Source organism: Lemur catta, chromosome 9 (assembly GCF_020740605.2).
Source record: "Lemur catta isolate mLemCat1 chromosome 9, mLemCat1.pri, whole genome shotgun sequence".
Classification (NCBI taxonomy): domain Eukaryota; kingdom Metazoa; phylum Chordata; class Mammalia; order Primates; family Lemuridae; genus Lemur; species Lemur catta.
This window is the reverse complement of record NC_059136.1, coordinates 72,957,141-72,975,673: the sequence shown is the minus strand read 5'-3', so window position 1 is coordinate 72,975,673 and position 18,533 is coordinate 72,957,141. Positions and strand designations below refer to the sequence as shown.

At 39.5% G+C, this 18,533-nt stretch overlaps 1 protein-coding gene and 1 pseudogene across 1 annotated transcript in view; both read right to left on the bottom strand.

Moving 5' to 3' along the window:
- The window catches only part of LOC123645180 (inositol monophosphatase 1-like), a 71,803-nt gene that overhangs the window by 10,464 nt on the left and 42,806 nt on the right, over positions 1 to 18,533 (bottom strand). The gene's annotated exons all lie outside the window — the stretch shown is intronic.
- LOC123645030 lies at positions 4,671 to 5,821 on the bottom strand (annotated as a pseudogene).

Sequence of the window (18,533 nt, the reverse complement as noted above, 5' to 3'; positions counted from 1 at the left end):
CTGACTCTATTTTCTGACTGGATATTAAAATAACAATAGAATCCATATTTGAAGGCCAACTGTGCGCAAAGCCTCGTACTACATACCTTGCATACATAATCTTATTTTAATCCTCACAAAAATTGTGAGGTACAGAAACCAAAAATCAGAGGTGTGGACTGATTTTCCTAAGGGTACACAGTCCGTAAGTGGCAGGGTCAGGATTTGAATTCATGCCTGTCTGATTCCAAAACCCATTGTCTTCCCAAACACTGAAATCACTAAAATTCAACCTTATGCTGATCTCTCAGTAATAGGATGAAACATTATTTTTTTCCAAGGGACTACTTTCTACTTGTATAGGGGCTGGAAAAGTGACCAACTCGTCCTGCCTTCCTCATGCGATACCATCTTCAGGCCCTGACTAAGACCAACCCAATAACCGATGCTGAGGGGAAGAACCATTCCTGAGCCACAATCCCAGATAAAGTGGTTCTGACCCTCAGCCTAAATTTCTCTTACAGGAGTTTGAGATGAAATAAGGTCAGGGAACACACTTTTGTGTTTTCTTCCCATGAATTGCTTGTATGAGAAGTTTCTATCTCAAGATATGAAAAAAATAAAGAGGAAATATGCTACTTCAGTCTTAATTCTGACTAGGACAGGAAAATTGTAGGCCAAAAAGAAGTCACATGTTCCTTAGGGGGGGAAAAAAACCACATGATCTTAACTAGATGATAAAACTACAATTAATTCATTCCCTATTCTGTGCCAGACATTGTTCTAGGCTCTAGATACACACAGAGGACAAGATAGATAAAATCCCATACTCTCAGAATGCTGACACTCCCATGTATGGGGAACAATAGACAAATAAACATAAAACTTCAACATTTATCCTAGGGTTCAGAAAAATCTAATTTAAATAATTTTTGGAAATTTTTAAAATACAAAGTCCCAATGCTAGACAAATGGTTCATATTTTTTCTTTTTCTTTTTAAATTGACATTATAATATTTTGAAAATGGAAACCTAGTTTTAAAGTGAAAATATACTCAGTGACTGATGAAACTTCTACGGGAATCGTGAGAAGACAACTATCACATAGGATAGTTCTCCATCTTTTGATAGTTTTGTTAAAGTCTTTGATATGTTAGGGAATTTATCACAGTTCTTTATCAGTATTCTTTATTACTTTGAATTAATATTAATTCAAGTAAAGCAACATCTTGTATCATAGTTAAAATATAGCTACTCTGTTAAACTCCAGCTTGGAATAAATTTTAAAGTGCATTCTTAATAAAAAAATGTTTAAGAAAAGAACATGGAACAAAATAAAAAGTATTCAGAAAAATAATTTTATTCCTAAAGACAATAGAAAATAAAATTAACTCAAGAGTGACCAAAGACTCTAGATGTTCTAGGTTTTTTTTGTATTGCTGATCTTCATTTTTATTTAAATACAATGATCTTTTAAGAGAATAAACAAAAAACTTTATACAGCAAATATTTTACATAAATGTAAACATGCATCTCTACTTAATAATTGAGCAAAATAAACTTTTAGGCCAAAACTTTAAAAATCATTGAAGCAAATAAAATAATGAACTCAAGAGAGAAATAACAGGAGCAATAAAAATATACATTTCATAATGCTTCAGCTGGTCTTCTCTTCCAACCTACTGGTTAAGGCCTGAGTTTCAGAAATCCTACCTTCCTTGCCAAATGGAAACATCCAATTTGGCTGTACCTAATATATATTCACATAACAGACCAATTCTCTTCCAAAGTAATGTAACAAATATATCATTCATTCTCTCATTCACTCTCTCTCCCTCTCTCTCTCACACACACACAACTGAACCAGCCTCTCAAATAGGGAAGTAAGGATTTTGGAATTTTCAAGTTTTCCCAGCACTGATACACAAACACATTAACACCTCCATAGAAAAAATCGTTCTGCTGCAGAAATAAAATAGTTCATGAGTGGTATTATTACAAATCTCTAGTTTATTTGTATTAAGTTTCCCCAAATCACATCTTTACTGAGGCTTGCCATGGCATTTCAGACACTTTAGACTTAAGTCTTTTTATCTTGCCTAAATGACCCACAGTACAGTAGACATTGTATAGAGCAAAGAAAAGGCAATTTTAAAAATTCAGTCACAGACTTCTAAATCATGAAAATCAACATGAATATTTTCAGCTGTCTCCAAATGCCTGGAATGTTTTCTCCATGTCTATCCCCTGTACTTCACTGGTTAGTTTTCTCTGCCTCCTCCCCCACAAGGCTATAAGCATCTGAATGTCTATTCCTGTGGACACACCAAGGAATAGAGATGAGAGCGATAGTCTCTGCTTTTAAGGAGCTCATACCAACTCAAATTCAGGCAAGAGAAAGGTCAATATGCACACACAGGACACTCCATGAGATTGAAACAGAAAAAGGGTCGATGAAGACGGCCCTACAGAGCCTCAGGAGTGGAGTTTGGAGGTGGAGGGGAGGAGGAGAGGCTGAGAGAAGGCACAGAGGCAGGAAGAACCAAGTCTAGTTTGGCTGGCATGAGGTTACTCATGAGAAGCCATCTGTGAGGTCAAATTCTTGATTTCCAAAAAGAAAAAGATTCCTTACTCTAGTGGGTACAAATAGGGGGTAGGGGACTGGAACCACCAAAGGTTTTGTGCAGAGAACACAACTGGACCTGTGCTATAGAATAACCACCCGGTGTTGGGTAGGACAGATGACAGGGAGGAAAGGGTCTGAAGCTCAGAAAGCTTAACTCACTGAGCCCAGCACCACATGCAAGTATTTCCTATAGAGCCAAACATCCTGGCCCAACATACCAAAACCCACAGTTCTGTCTGTATAAATAAATCAAGGCTTTTGAAGAAAAAAGGGAAAGAGAGAGAGAGGCTTAAGTAGATATTTTTAGTTCAAGTTCCTAGAACCTGCCCCAGTTTGAGCAAGTTAAGAGTAGTGAAACAATTCCCACATCCAGTAATGATTCAAGTCTCCCAATCATGACCTTCATCCTCCCTGAGCTGTCATTATCAATCCAGTATAAATAAGTTCCTACTTGCCACTAAATCCACTGAAATGTCACAACTTCACAACAGCTGAGAACCCACCACAGAGTACCAGTGCACACCTATTACCTAAACTTGGGTGGAGTGGTGTGAGCGTGCTGCCGGGCAAGGGCTCTGTCCCCCTCTCAAGCTCGCTGGGGTCACTACGCGGATGAAAATAGTCAACTCTGCAAGGTACAACTCAAACAGAACCCCCACCACAGACTATTACCTTTCTAGGTCTAGACTACTTCCCTCCACTAGCTGGGGTGGGGAAGGCCATCTGAGTGGGGGGACTCAAAGAGGAAACATTATTATTACTGTCTTGATGGAAATTTCTCAGGACATGTTCAAACTACAGAAATGAGCTCCTCTATACTAATTCAGGACCATTTATCACACATTCACTCAGTATGGAACATTTACTAGTGACCAGTTTTCTGCAACAACAGATTCATTTAGAAACTGCACACTGCAGAAGGCAATCTTGTGACTTTCATCTAGTTGTACATAAAAAATACAAATCAGTCTGGGAGTCAGGCACAAACAGTGGTACAAAAGCATGAACAGAAATCCCCTATCAAAGAATGTGTCATTTCCTACTGCAGAACTCCTGACTAGATTCTGGGTTTTGTAAACTTACTGCTGGTTCATTTGCTCAGAGAGGTTCTCCACTACACCTCTCTTCTAGTCCCATCTCCTCCTGCTAAAATCCACTGAACGAAGAACACTTACTATGGATGCACATGGAACCAAAAGCCCCAATTTAACTCAGTCAGACGCATCAGCACAGCGGCTGCTGGTTTAATCTGCTCACCCAGCCTCGTGTGTTTAGGGACTCTGTGGATCTGATTCAAGCTAGAAGTACCCTTTTGTCTTTTGGAATCTAATCAAAGCTCCCATGTGCATATAAAACTCCCAAGTATAACACATCTCTGATTCCAACAAAAGAGATTTAAGGGAGGGAGTAACGAGAAAAGCCTGGGAAGGGGCAGGCAGTACACAGGAGACTGCCACAGCTGGTCGTGTGCTTCCTTTTCCTAGTCTGTAAATGGGGAGTTGAGCTAACGAGATCTCCTGCTTCCCAACCAGCTGACACGCAAGCACTCCGTCTTGAAATCCATTTCTACCCAGGCTTGGGTCAGACAACTTCCTTACCACTTTGTGTCAACAATTCCAAGTGGTTTTCACATATTTCGGTGATGCAGTTTGAGGTTTCCCCCTCTCTCCTATCCCCTCAAAGACTGTTTCATTTCACTGGTGCAGACCACCTGGCCAGACTGACTGGCCTGGTGAAGACATGGCCTTACAGTCACCTAGACCAGGGCACATCTGTCTGTTTCTCATGAACAATGTTAACTAAATAGAAATATAATTCTGTTAGTTCTTCTATAGATCTACTTTGAAAGATGAGATTGTTCAAAAACTACATGAGAAAATCACCCATCGCCACTAAGGTAAAGATTTGACTATCTGAGAGCGCCAGAGCCTCGAGCTCCTACTACGGTCACGGATTCATAACATTTTCCTCTTGGCAATGGACTCCATGCTAAAGTAGCTCCGTCTTGCAGCATGTTTGTGTACCAAAAAGCAGATTTTGGAAGATCCAGCGCTAGTCATCACTGTCACTGCCTGTTATCGTCAACTTCCGCTCTCAGCTCTCTTTTGATAGCATCCAACTGAGGTTCAGGTGAGGGGTTATCTTTCAAGGGAGAAGTTTCGGGTCCAACTGGAGGCTTCCTTGGAGCTCTGAAGGGCATTGGTGGTGGAGGCGGTGGTGGCTGTGACGGTGGAGGCGGTGGTGGCTGTGACGGTGGGGGCAGTGGTGGCTGTGACGGTGGAGGCGGTGGTGGCTGTGACGGTGGGGGCGGTGGTGGCTGTGACGGTGGGGGCGGTGGTGGCTGTGACGGTGGGGGCAGTGGTGGCTGTGACGGTGGGGGCAGTGGTGGCTGTGACGGTGGAGGCGGTGGTGGCTGTGATGGTGGGGGCGGTGGTGGCTGTGATGGTGGGGGCGGTGGTGGCTGTGATGGTGGAGGTGGTGGTGGCTGTGATGGTGGAGGCGGTGGTGGCGGCGGTGGTGGCTGCGATGGTGGAGGTGGTGGTGGCTGTGATGGCTGTGCGGTTCGAGTAGGCTGCTGTTCCACTCGAGCCTGGATTTTACTTGTCCCCTCAGCTCTTGTTTTCTTCACCTGCATGCTACTACTGAGTTTTTCCAGCACCTATTCACCAGTGTCGTGATTAATAATAAGCACACAGTCTTTCTGGTAAGGCCGTTTATTTCCCTTGAACACAGTCATTGGTGGTGTGGATCCAGGGATATGTGGCAGTGTAACTGTGACTTCATCTCCTTTGCCAACCTGAAGCTGTCCTTCGCAGGAAGTGGCTATAGATGCTGGCTTAAAATAATGGCGAATGGTGTGGAAGGAGGCCCTTGGCCGCTTCTCAAAGCTCTCCCAGAGCCGCAGGCAATGTTCCTCGCGGTCCCGTTCATGGCTGTGCACTGGCCTAGCCTAGATGTTCCAGTTTTTTTTTAGAAAAAAAAAAAAAAAAAAAACTTAAATAAATTTGGATTTTGGAAAATTGCTAGAATAATTCTTGAATACAGTTTGTGAGCATGTAGGAAATGACATGGTGATTTCTAGGGAAGCATGGATATCTTAATAACAAATCATACTTTTTAATGAGCAGAAGCATATTTGCTGCAAATACAGTCCCTTGATTTTTTTTTTTCAGTCACATTTACCTTGACTTCAATGCCTTGATATTTGTAAATCATTTCCAAAAATCTTTCACAATATGTATGCAAATAAGATTTTCTAAATTGCATATGTAAGTCTGCAGTTAGCAAGATTCATTCCTGGTTCCACAATAACACTGATGCATGGTTGGATAGAAAGCTACAGGAATGCTTTGTATCTGTTCCTGTTCTCTTTAACATTTCTACATGTGATTTGAATGAAGATATGGAAGACATGTCATCAACTGTGCAGACGCACAAAGTTTAGGGTAAAAGCTACTGTGTTTGAAAAGAAAGATTAGATTAAAAATATCTTGATTGACCAGAACAGTTGGAAAGCGCAGACTTTCTCTGGCTACAGGGATAGAAAACTCACTATCATTGCTGCCTTTCTCTTGGGTTTGCTAGGGCCGGCATCCAGAATCCATTGAGTGCCTATTTTCACACTGCATGTAGCAATTCATTACCATGGGGGGAAATAATAGGACAATAATCACTGTCCAGAAAGGACTAATTTTAATGATAAATGATAGACTTTTTTATTGTTGTTTTCTTTAAATGAATAAACATATAAAATATTAAAGTAGGAAAAAATCCCATAGAAACAACGTACTGTAATTTAACTTTTTTTCATTAATACAAACATCTCCTATAATGTCCCAGATATGTGGCTAGGCAGCATTTTTTGTTTTCTAAAAAAGTGCCTAAAACAGTGCCTGGAACTTAGTCACTCAAAAAATATTTGTTGATTGAATGATTTTAGAGAAGGGAAACACTCCTTTCTTAGGTACCATATTTTATTTCTAGGAGCTACCAATTTCTAAAATGGCTTTCCTTACACCGAGTCAAATGCATTTTTCCGTAACTCCCTACTTCTTAGATATAAATATACTTTCCTGATGTGGACAAAATAAATCTAGCTGTCTTCCAAATATTTTAAGACAGCTAACATGTTCCCTTTAAGTGTTTGTTATTTTTTCCAGGTAGAAGGTTAACCCACTCCTGAACCTTTTTCATATAACATAATTTTCTATTTCTTAATAATTTTTATCATTCTCCTCTGAATGTACTTCAAATTTTCAAAGATTGTCTTAAAATATGGTGCCCTGAACTAAACAGCTCTCCAGATGAAAGCTGATCTGAACACCATGCCACATTATGGTAAGATTAGATTAGCTGTGTAAGTTAGTAATTACTTCAGTCTTAAATCAATTAAAATCCTTAAAACTACAGGAAGGTCTTAGCTGACATCTGTATATTAAACATGTTAATGTTAATTTTTTTTCCAAAACTAAGATTATATTTTCCATTTTGTTTCCTACAGCGAGTCTTTTATTAGCCAAAGGATTAAAATGAAGCATTTATTATAAGAAAAAGGGTTTGTTTGGTTTTTTTTGCCTAAAGTCATTTAAATTTGGTTTTAGAATCTCATACAGTCCTAATCAGATAAACACTCATTGTTCTCTGTGTTCAGTCCTGAGCTTTGAAAGCAACACTCTGGTACTGATGGCCTTGGACCTCCGTGGGCAGGAAGCCTGTGGCAGCCCTGAGTCAGCACAGAGCACTGGGTGAGGGGAGTCTGACAAGCCAGTTAGGTGAGAAGCCACTGAAGCCCAATAGAAAGAGATTGCTTAAGTTTCCCTCTAGGCCAAATGGACATGAGAATTGCACGTGCATTATTATTGGTAAGTAGAGAAACTTGCTACTCTGCTGTGTGGTCTGGAAGGAGGAAGAGTGCTAGGATTCTTCCCCAGAAGGGAGAATGAGATTAAATAGCCTTAAAGGCACATAAGGACACATTCCTCCCAGTCCTCCCCACACACTAGCTGGCTGGAGTATGTCAGTCGGGGGTCTCTCAAGCACATACCTTGAGAGAGTGCGTAGTGATTAGAATAAAGATGCTGCCAATTCATCCTTCAGTAACTTGGATTTTGAGCCATTTGCAGTTCTAGGAAGAGTAGCAGTGGGAGTAGGGAAGTCCCGGCCTGCATCTGCAGGAGCCCCCTCCTGCACCTTCCCTGACACACAGTGGTGAGCCGGGCCTGCTAATCTCCCTTCTGGGCTGCTCCGTGCCATGCTGTGAACCTGCTCCAATGCAGGCAGCCTGGCCCACCAAGACTCCGCCACCCTCAGTGGTCACATGACCGAGATACTTTTCACATTTAAGTGGATAGAAATTGGGTGAGTATTTCCAAGGGAAAGGCAGAGAAGCAGGGCTGTTGGTGAGAGGAAGAATCTCTCTAATGTCCTGACAATTCCCCTCTGGCTCCAAACTTGCGTACTCCACTCAGCCAAACACAAACTTAGCTTAGGAAGATCCTTTCTCCTCATAAAGAGTGTTAGCAACCCTATCTTGTTCCTTGAGCACTCCCCTTAGATGCTTTCCCCAAATTCTACCCATTCCAAGCCGCTTATCACAGTATTCCTTTAAACCCTTAACAATTCTGTCCCTGGAAGGAATTCCAGTGATGAAATTTTTTCCATTCTGTAACATTCTCAGTGATGTCTCATTCCCCCTAGAGAGTATATCCTGGGAAATACCCTGCTGTCCTGATCAAATATGGGATAGGCAAAGGGTAGGCCCTGTGTTCTTTTCACTCTGGGGTCGAAGCCCCATTTCCTTTCCCAAGACTAGCATGATCAGGGGTCTGGTCCCAACAGAGCCAGCGATGGTGGGAAGGAGCTCTTTCCTCACCTGCCTTGCCACACAGCTCCTCTCTCATGCCACATGCCTAGCTTTCTGCAGCTACAATAAATGTGGCATGGGGATCCTTGACCTACCCTTTCCTGAGACCCCAAAAGATAAATCTTCCCTGGAAACACAGGCTAAACCTTTGTAGAAATTTCAGTGTCTGACACTCTGTTCCCGGGAGTTCAAGAAAGGCCTGGGTGAGCATTGCAACACTATTGCTCCCTGAACTAGGGAGACATTCAAGCCTCTGGGTACTCTAACAGGTTATAATTGGTCTGCAGGATGTCTAGTACTGGAGGAAGTAATTTAATTTCTGAACTACTGAACCATAATTCACAAGTGGAAAAGATTCTCACGTATAGGAACGTAATGTTCAGACATCAGTATATGGGAAAATAATACCTTCTGTTTATTTACTTGTTCTTTCCTCCCCTCCATCCTTATCTCTGGCCAAGCCACAAGCTTTTTTTCCTGAATTCATTTTGAGAGAAAAGTTAATGAAAAATATTTTCCCAGCAAAATCATTTCTTATCACACCCTCACCTGTATTTATATGCGGTTTCAGCAGTGGTCTCCCGGTACAGTGAAACAAAGACTTAAAAATAAAGAATGTCAATGGAAAGAAATGAAGAAATAACTAAGTGGGCATAATTGTCCCCACTGTCTTCCCCCTTGGCAAACAATCTCTCCTATTCTCTACTTCCCTCCTATCTTACTTATGCTGCAGTGACAGGATTTGGAGAGACCCACCCTACCTCCAAACTCAAGCGATGATGCTGGACAAAGCCTCAAACTTGCAAATTGAAAGGAAAAAAAATTAAATGCAACTCCATCTTTAAATCATAGTCAAGACATCTGTAGTCCTGTTTATCTGCCTCGGAAAAGCCTAGATACTGAATGCACCATCCCTCTGTCAGCTAAACAAAACATATCTGTGAACCGAATTCAGCCAGAGGGACATGACTTTGCAAGTCCAAGCCATCCATGCAGGACATTGTGCATTTCTTCCACCCCGTCTTTGATTTCTTCCAGGTTCTTCAAGAACTCTATAGGAGACCCTGCACTAGGTTTGATTAAGGTCATTATCTCATTTCATCTTCTCAACAATCTAATAAGAGAAATATTATCTCCATTTTATAGAAGCACAGACTTTGAGAGATTAGGTGAGTTCCTCCAAGAGTACACAAGCTAGTAGGTGGCAGAGCAAGGGAAGGACACTGTAACATTAAAGTCCATGATCTTAATCCTTAGGCTGTGCTGCTTCTCAGCCATAAGTGAAGACAGCAATAGTCACCCTCCATGTCAAAGTGACATTCAGCTGCTACGTCTTCAGGGTGTCACGGTGTTCTGGAGGTGCCAAGATGCTGTCAGGTGCCCTTATCACTGGGCTGAGGACAGAAGGAGACCAGGCTACCCTTCCCAACACACAAGTCTTCTCATCCACTGCATGTTTGGATCATGTGTCTTTCCTGAGAACCTCTCATTGTTCTTCCCCAACACCTAGAAGCAAGAAGTTTTGGTGAAAACTGGCAGAATGTTTTTTTTCTTCCTAGTCCAGTCTACTTTTAGTCATTGCAAGGTCTTAGGCAAGTCGTAATTATTCTCAGTTCCAAATCTCTAAAATACAGTAATTACCTCCCGCTCTTCCTGAAAGAATCAAAAGATAATAGGGTATATGAAAGTACTTCACAAATGGGAAAATAACCTATATGACACGCTGGTCCAAGCTTAAGTTCCAAAAGTTGGGTGAATGTATTAGTTATGATGAACCCATTGGCAAAAAATGAAGTTGTATAAATGAATTTTTTTTTCCTCTGTTGGTACTGTAGATAAGATTCTAAAACTTATTAGTGTTTAAAATGCTGATTTAACAGAAGAGACTTTTGGTAGAAAGCAAGGTGGTTGTCAAACAGGTTTTTACCACTGTGGTTTATTGTGAGGCTCTGTAGCGTAGCCAGATTAAACAATGTTGAGGTCAAACAGAAATGCACGGCATCAAAGCCTGCAGCCAGAGGAGCTGGCATCTAGAGGAGGAAACAGTCTGATTCTGCAGTCTTACAAGGGGACCAGATGACTTAGCAATTCTATGTTCATTTCCTCTGTGGGATGAGTTCAGCATAAAAAGAGGCCAAAGGCTGAGGTTCCGCCTTTATTAGTCTGCACTGGAGTGAGGAGAACAAATAGAACAGACTGTGAACACAGCACGTGCTCACTCCAAGGCTGAGTAAGCCCTTCTAAACTGTGACAGCCCCCTCAGAGGGCCCCATTTGTTCCAAGAAGTTTTGGGAATGAAATAAATTCCTTTACCCTTGCTAGTCATAGAAAGATCCCCTCCAGGTAGTAACTAGCATTTTCTTTAATATTACAAAGGGCTTTCAAATATTCTATCTTATGTGAGGAAGGATTATTCCCTTTTTATAGATGAAATTTCAGAGAAACTAAGTCACATAGCTAGTAACGGATAAAGGCTAAACTTAAACCCAAACCGTCTTTTCAAACTATTATTGATGTTTTTCTCTACGCCTCAGTCCTTTCAAACTCCATCAGCAAAATACTGGGATCGTTTAAATCCTCTGTGTTGCATTCAGGAAAATAACCAACAAACACAAGGCAACATGCTTAATTTACAAAAACCATTTATTCTACACTTTACAGGATAATCCCAATTTGAAAGTTGACTTCCTGTTGTCCTCCAGCAATTCTTGAACCTGTCATAACATACATCCAAAAATTTGCCCACTTAATGGATTGTTAAAACATTCTATGTGACCATGACATTATTTTTTAAATCCCAAAATTTACTTATACTTGTATGTGCTATCTCTTGACTTAGAACATAAGGTTTTTAAGGACAGGCCCAGAGCAGCTATATAATTTTACATTTCAGTGTAAAATGCATGAGATATCCAGTTGTTCTACATACTCCTGAGCACTTAATATTGTCAGTATTTTTATCTTAATCATTCTAATAGGTATGTAGTGACTTTAATTTGCATTTCTCTAATGGCTAAGGTATTGAACATCTTTACATATGCTATTTGCCTTAGGTATATCCTCTTTGGCAATGTCTTTTGTCCAATTTCTAATTGGATCATTTGCTTTCTTGCCATTGTTTAGAGATCTTTATATATTTTGGATATATATTCTTTGACAGAGAATTGCCTTGTAAATGATTTCTGCCAGTCCTGTGGCTTGTGGTTTCATTTTTTTAACAGAGTTGTTCCAAAACAAATTTTTTTTTTTGGTTTTAAGTTTGATTTTAAGTTCGATTTATTGATTTTTTTTTTCTTTTATAGATTATGCTTTGGACCCCATATTTTTTAAGCACCTCTCTATCTCATTCATGCCCTCTGTTATATCTGAAAATCTTTGTCCTGAAAACTTCCAGGGTTCTGTCAGGAATGTGCTGGAGTGCTACATTTTAAAATTTTTAATTCTGTTGTTAAGTTCCCAGATGCTTTCCACCTTCCAGAAAATGTATTAAATTCGCTCATCCTTTTATATCTTATCCTCTTGTCTACTCACATTATCATCATATTATTGGGTTATCAGAGGGAAGGAGAAATTAATGCTTGTGTTCATTCCCCATTTGAACAGGAACTATGCCAGGAGTTTTGCTGCTGTATATTTAAGGCACTGTTGAGCAAACTTATTCTATAAAGAGCCAGATAGCAAACATGTTAGGGCTTGCAGGCCATACTGGCCTTATCATGACTACTCAACTCTGTCATTGTAGAGCAAAAGCAGCTGTAGACAGTACCTAAATGAAGGGGCATGTCTCTGTTCCAATAAAACTTTATTTACCAAAAAATGAGCAGCAGGCCAAGTTTCGCCTGTCAGCCGTAAGTTACTGACCCCTGATTTAAGGACATGAAGAATGTGCTTGACAGTGTCCATTAGATCTATGTACAGTTTAAAAAGTAGTAACTCGATATCCATGAATCTACATAGAGGAGGTCAGAAGCAAGAGACTAGGACCCTGAGATGTTGCATCCGAAATCTAACTTACCAATTAACTTCTTGTTATGTAACATTTCAAATTTCTCTTATTATTATTGAACCCAGTTTCCTATTTAGCCAATCAAAAGCCTTTATTTACAAACAAAAACCTCCTTACTGAGAGAAAGCACATGTATTTACAATTAAAATGACAATTTTTTAATCAGTTAATATTTGGAGACTTTCTTCCCCCAAAATGGTTGGCCATAGACAAATGCCTTTCTTTCCTCTTAATTTCTAGGCTTTACTTATGATTTGACTTGAATAATGTAACAATAGTGATGAACTCTCAAATCACAGGCACAAAAAAATCTCATTTCAATACCACATCTGCCAGACTGGCATTTAGAGGGGGGCTTAAGTTTCTTTTTTTCCAAATGAAGGATTCATATAAAATCCTTGTATATATTTCTCCAAATTTAATTTTTTAATAAATAATATTTTCAAACAATTAAAAATGCAAGTATGTATATAGTAAAAAGTCTTCTCCCACTCTTGTTCTCCATCAAGTACTTTTGTTAGAACCGGTTCCCCGTTCCGCCCCAGGAACAGAATGGCAGAGTCCAAGGCTGCAAAAGGCAAAGGAGTTTATTGGCTGGCTCGAGCCAGGGTCCAAGTCCCAGAGCACCAACGCAGTGGTCTCTTTACGAACTAGGACCCCGCTCAATGGGACATATGCCCTTTTATACTTTTGCTATAGCTTGTTACAAAAGATTGTCCAATATTGATTGCCCAAACCCACACACACACCCCCTGCACAAGCCGTCTACGTGCGATTAGGAACGTTGTCCTGGCTGTTAGGCTGTTTACGAGCTGATCATGCCTCGGCCCCTTTATCAGTAAGTTGTTTCTAGTCACCCCCCCCCCCCCCCCCCCGGGCCTGGGCCTTGTTTACCAAGCATTTGAGTAAGCAAGCACCGTTCACAGAAGTGGAATTTGGCCGTTAGCTATAAGCAAATTATTTTACTTTTCAACACACTTAGTTCAATGAAATAGCATAACACACTTGAAATAGCACAACACACTTGTAGGGGCTGCAAATTATTTCTGCTCTTCACTTTTCCTAAGCAGCAATCAAAATTTCCAGGGTCTTCAGTATATTTTCACAGATGTTCTATGTTATATATAACAAACATATCAAACACACATTTTATACCATATATACTGTTCTACACCTTGAGTTTTCTACTTAACAATATGTCTTAGACAATATATAGTGAACATCAAACCATAGTAAATTTCCTTCTTTATTATACATGCCTTGAATTCAATTAAATACACAAGCTGTTAGTATAACCTAGGATATGTTGCAGTAATAAACAACTCCAAAATTACAGTGGCTTAACACTACAAAGGTTTATTTCTACCTCATGCTACATGTTTATGATGAGTTGACTGGGAGTTCTATTCCATGTCTACATCACTGGGGGACTCAGCAAATGGAGCAGGCTCTATCTGATCACATTGGCAGTAGAGAATTATACTGAAACTAAATGATTCAGTCCAAAAGTGACAGATGAAATTTCTGTTTACAACCTTGGACAAGGGGTCATGTAGCCACATACAACCACAATGGACCCAGCAAGTGCTGAAAGTATTTGACCATCTGTAATAAAAACAAGAGGCTATTTCACACTTTTAAAATCAGTTTTTTATTGCTGATTCTTTTTTTGTTTTCAACCCTTTGCAAGCATAAATAATACTATGACCAATATGCATAGGCCATTTTGCACATGTGAATATACCTATAGGATATATTGCTAGAAGCAGAATTTTGCATACATCTTTCAAGTCTACCTGTGGCAAGAATCACCCCAGGAATTTAGTTTCTCTATACTTGACATATGCCAAACACAGATTATTAAAATTATGTTTTCATTTTTGGGGTGACAGGTGAAGGCAAAGAGATATTTCAATGGAAGTATTTCCTTCGAATATCACAAGAATATACCATATAATTTTGACTTGACTAAATGCCTCAAATAAAGAATATTATGTGCTTGGCCTTTAGCTGCTTTAATATATTTAGTTATTATACATAATTTCTTTTAGAAGTATTCCAGGGACACAATTGACTACATCTACATTCTCTGAGCTAGAATAAGAAATAAGAATGGCTACAATATTTTGTGTTTTATTCTAGTCCCAAAAGGTTCATGATTTGCTTCTAAATTTTAGTCAGGTCAGAACTAGAGTCCTTGATGTTGCACTGAAGGCTGAGATTAGGGGATGGAATCCTCTAATTATTTGTTTTTACTAGATTTCCCAATAGTCTCCTGGGAGGTTGATATGTGTCATATTAAAATATGATTCTATGACTAAATTAGTTTGAGAACATCAGGTTAACCAAAGCTAACTTTTTAACCACAAGACTTTTCATAGCCTCATTTACTATGTGTGCGGAAATTTTAAATTTCCAATGAAAGAATAAACCACATAGTTTGTCAGATGTATTTGACCATGGAGCTAATGTTTTATGAGCTTCTATCTAGATAACCTAATTCTGAACAGAATGTATTTAGGGAAGTATTTAGTTTATAGTATTAAAAATATAATTCAGCAAGGGATTATTGAACATCAATTATGTTCTCGACCTATGTTAATCATTCTGTGGTTACAGAAAAGTAGGCTAAACTCCTTATTTCAAATAGCCTGCAGGCTGTCGGGAAATAAACAAGACAAAAAACACAATAAGTCACTGCAATTTACACAGAATATAAATGAGCATTTTCCTGAGACAAAAGATTTATTTAATTTTCAACCTAGACTCTGACACTTTAATTCAGTTCAAGTTTCTCTTTTGGTGTCCAATCACCATTTCATTTGTAAGGAAATAAAATATTTAACACAAGAGAAAAAGCTTTTCTTTCAGTCTTAAGTGTTCCACAGTGAAACTTTAAGGAAACAAATGTTATTTCAGATGATTTATGTTTTAACTTTACTGTTTCCAGATTCCTTCTTCAGCAGTGAATTTAAAAATTGCCTGAATAAAGAGCAGGCATCCATGGTTTAAGAAACAATCTTTAGAAATAAATCTCAAATAAAAATATGTAACTGCTTTGGACTTTTTTATTTCCTAATTTTCTCAGCCATGACACAAATGTTTAGACTGACACATATGCACTGAGAAAAATCATCACATAAAAATACCCTTAAAGCAAATTTCATTTTGATGCAATTAATTCTGGATTCCTCTCTGGCACCTGCTAAGCTTTTTTCAGATAAAAAATTTTATGCTTGTTGTCATGTTACTACTATAATATCCTTAAATATGTTAATATTATTAATGATTCTGTTCATAAATATGTTTGAATTGTCTTGAGTTAGGATATAAACAAAATGACTTTGACAAATGTTTGGAAGGGAAATTTCTTGAGAAGTTTCTTTGATGATGTCAAGTCAAAGCTTTAAACATACTCCCTTCAGCAAAGATCTGAAGACAGATTTCTATTCTTAAAGGAAAATCTAGAAATGCCTATTGTATTTCCATTTATTCTCTTTTCTTTAACCTAATGAAAAAAATAAAGTAACAGATGATTGTTAGAAACTATTTTACAAAAGAAAATTGAGTGCTCTTCTGAGACAGGGCAAAGATATAAACATGCTGATTCAAAATTTACATATAAAAATAATGTACAGACTTACTTCACGCCTAATACTTGCCTGAGAGAAAAAAACCTAACTACTATTCCTATATTGTTATATTTTGACCCTACAGGTCAATAACTGTCATCCTCTTCAGAGTCCCTTCTGGCCCCTAAACAAATGGACCCCCTGCCTAGACACTTTCCGAACATACCTCACCAAACCCCCAGTGATACTTCAGTTAGGATGAGACACGTAATATGTTTGGGAGTTTTGGGGTTCTAGTTATAAACATACTTAATTTATTAAAGAAATTTTTATGACCTTGAATCTGGTGCTACTTTATTTGTCCAATTTATTACAACTATTTGGAAGTGAAACTAATACAATTATGTGTCTTTAGATAATCTCTAGCTTACTTTTTATTAATTCATAGTAATTTCAGAGCATTAGCCAAAATGGTAAAGTTTTACTCTATGACATAAAGTTTTTGCTGAATATATTGTCATCAAAATTAGTTTATTAAAGAACATTGTTCCTTTAATTCAAAAGGCCACTGGTGTGTTCGAGTAACTGCTTCATCATTCCATGTACGGAGCAGACATTCACTATGTCAGTTAAAACGCAGACTTATCACAAAAAAAAGATAAGAAAGACTAGTATCTGGTGTTCCTTGTTTATTTTAAGACACACTCCATGGACAAAGCACAAAACTTTTTGGCTGAGAATCCAAATGTTGGTCACAATCTAGTCCCTCGGAGGTTTCTATCATCCCCCAAAAACAAAGTTCTGTCAACTTCTGTCAGCTGCACCCCGGGCACAAGTCTCACTGATGCCCACCCTGCCCAACTGCCTGCTTGTGACAGGTCTTTCTGTCCATGTCAGTTTTTCCAGAAAGGGAAGCTCTGGCAGGGTAAGAGACTTCAGTCATTTATTGTCCTCTGTGTATTTTGACCTTGCTGATTCTTTCTTTGCTTATCCATTTGGCTGTTGAGAGCCTCCAGTGAATTTCTCAGTTCAAATCTATTCTTACATCCAAGATTTATGTTTGATTCTTTTTTATTATTTTAATCTCTTTGTTAAATTTCTCTCATAAATTTCTGAATTGCTTCTCTGTAATAGCTTAGAGATCATTGAATATCTTTAAAATTGTTATTACTATTTTGAATTCTTGGTCAGAGAACTCACATGTTGCTATCTTGTGAGGGTCAGTCACTGGTTCCTTGCTTTGTTTATCTGGAGAAGTCATGGTTCCCTGTTTGTTGTTGTTTCATGAGAATGAACATCTATGTCACCAGAGAAGGACATGTTCTGTGCAGCCAGCCCTGTTCGCAGCTGAACTTTGCTTTAGGCCCAGTACGAGGATGACTGAACTCCCTCCATGATTGCCGTCAATGGGAGCTGAGTCTTTAGTCACAGCGAGAATCCCAACGCCAAGCTGCAGAGTTCTTGGGTGTTGATTTTCACAGTTTTAAGGTAGCCCATTAATTGTCACAGGGCCTGGCAGATGAACGGTTGTTCCTCCTCACGGAGGTTAGTGAAACGCTGCTTCATAAGCAGCCATCCTCTGTCCAACACACGGTGATTGTTTCCCAGGGGAGGATGCTCACTCCTGTGGTCCAGGCTCCTGAAATCCTGTCACTGCAGACTTTCTGCCTAGAAACCTCAGAGGCCGAGGGTCTGGCACCCAGAGAAATCCACTCACAACATCAAGGACCCTTGGGGCTGGGCTCTGTGCTGCTGCGTGCTTTGGAATTTGTACAATCAAACATTTTTGGTTTGCTTTCTGATTTGAGCATCAATGGTGAAAGCTATGACTTCAGGGTTACCAACAAGTGATAGCGGTGTGGAGCAAGAGACGGGAGAGACAGGCCCACAAGCCTGAGGTGGTGGATGGAAGCACACAGATGGTCAGCAGTCACCAAACAGTGTGGCAGCTGAGAGCTCTTCCTCATCACTGCTGGGAAGTGGGTCTCCTTAGGGGACTCAGTCAGCTGAACAATAACTGAAGGGCAAAAGATGCTCATCTACACACACACTCAGGATCCAGAAAAAAGGGTCTTTGCAGATAAGATTAAATTAAGAATCTTGAGATGAGGAGCCTATCATGAACTATCCCAGTGGGTGCTAAATGCCATCACAAGTCTCCTTGTAAGTAAGGGAGAGGCAGAGGGAGATTCTCACACAACAGGGAAGGCCCTGTGAAGACAGAGGCAGAGATTGCAGTGATGCAGCCACAAGCCAAGGAATGCAGGCAGAAGCCACCAGAAGCATGAAGAGCCAAAGAACAGGCTCTCTCCTAGAGCCCCTTCAGGGAGCACTCCCTTGCTGACATTTTGGTTTTGGCCCAGTGATAATCAATTTCAAATCTGTGGCCCAGGAAGTGAAAGAATAAATTTCTGTTGTTTGAGTCACCAGTTTGTGACAATTTACTACAACAGCCAAAGGAAACTAATACAAGTTATTATCTAATCC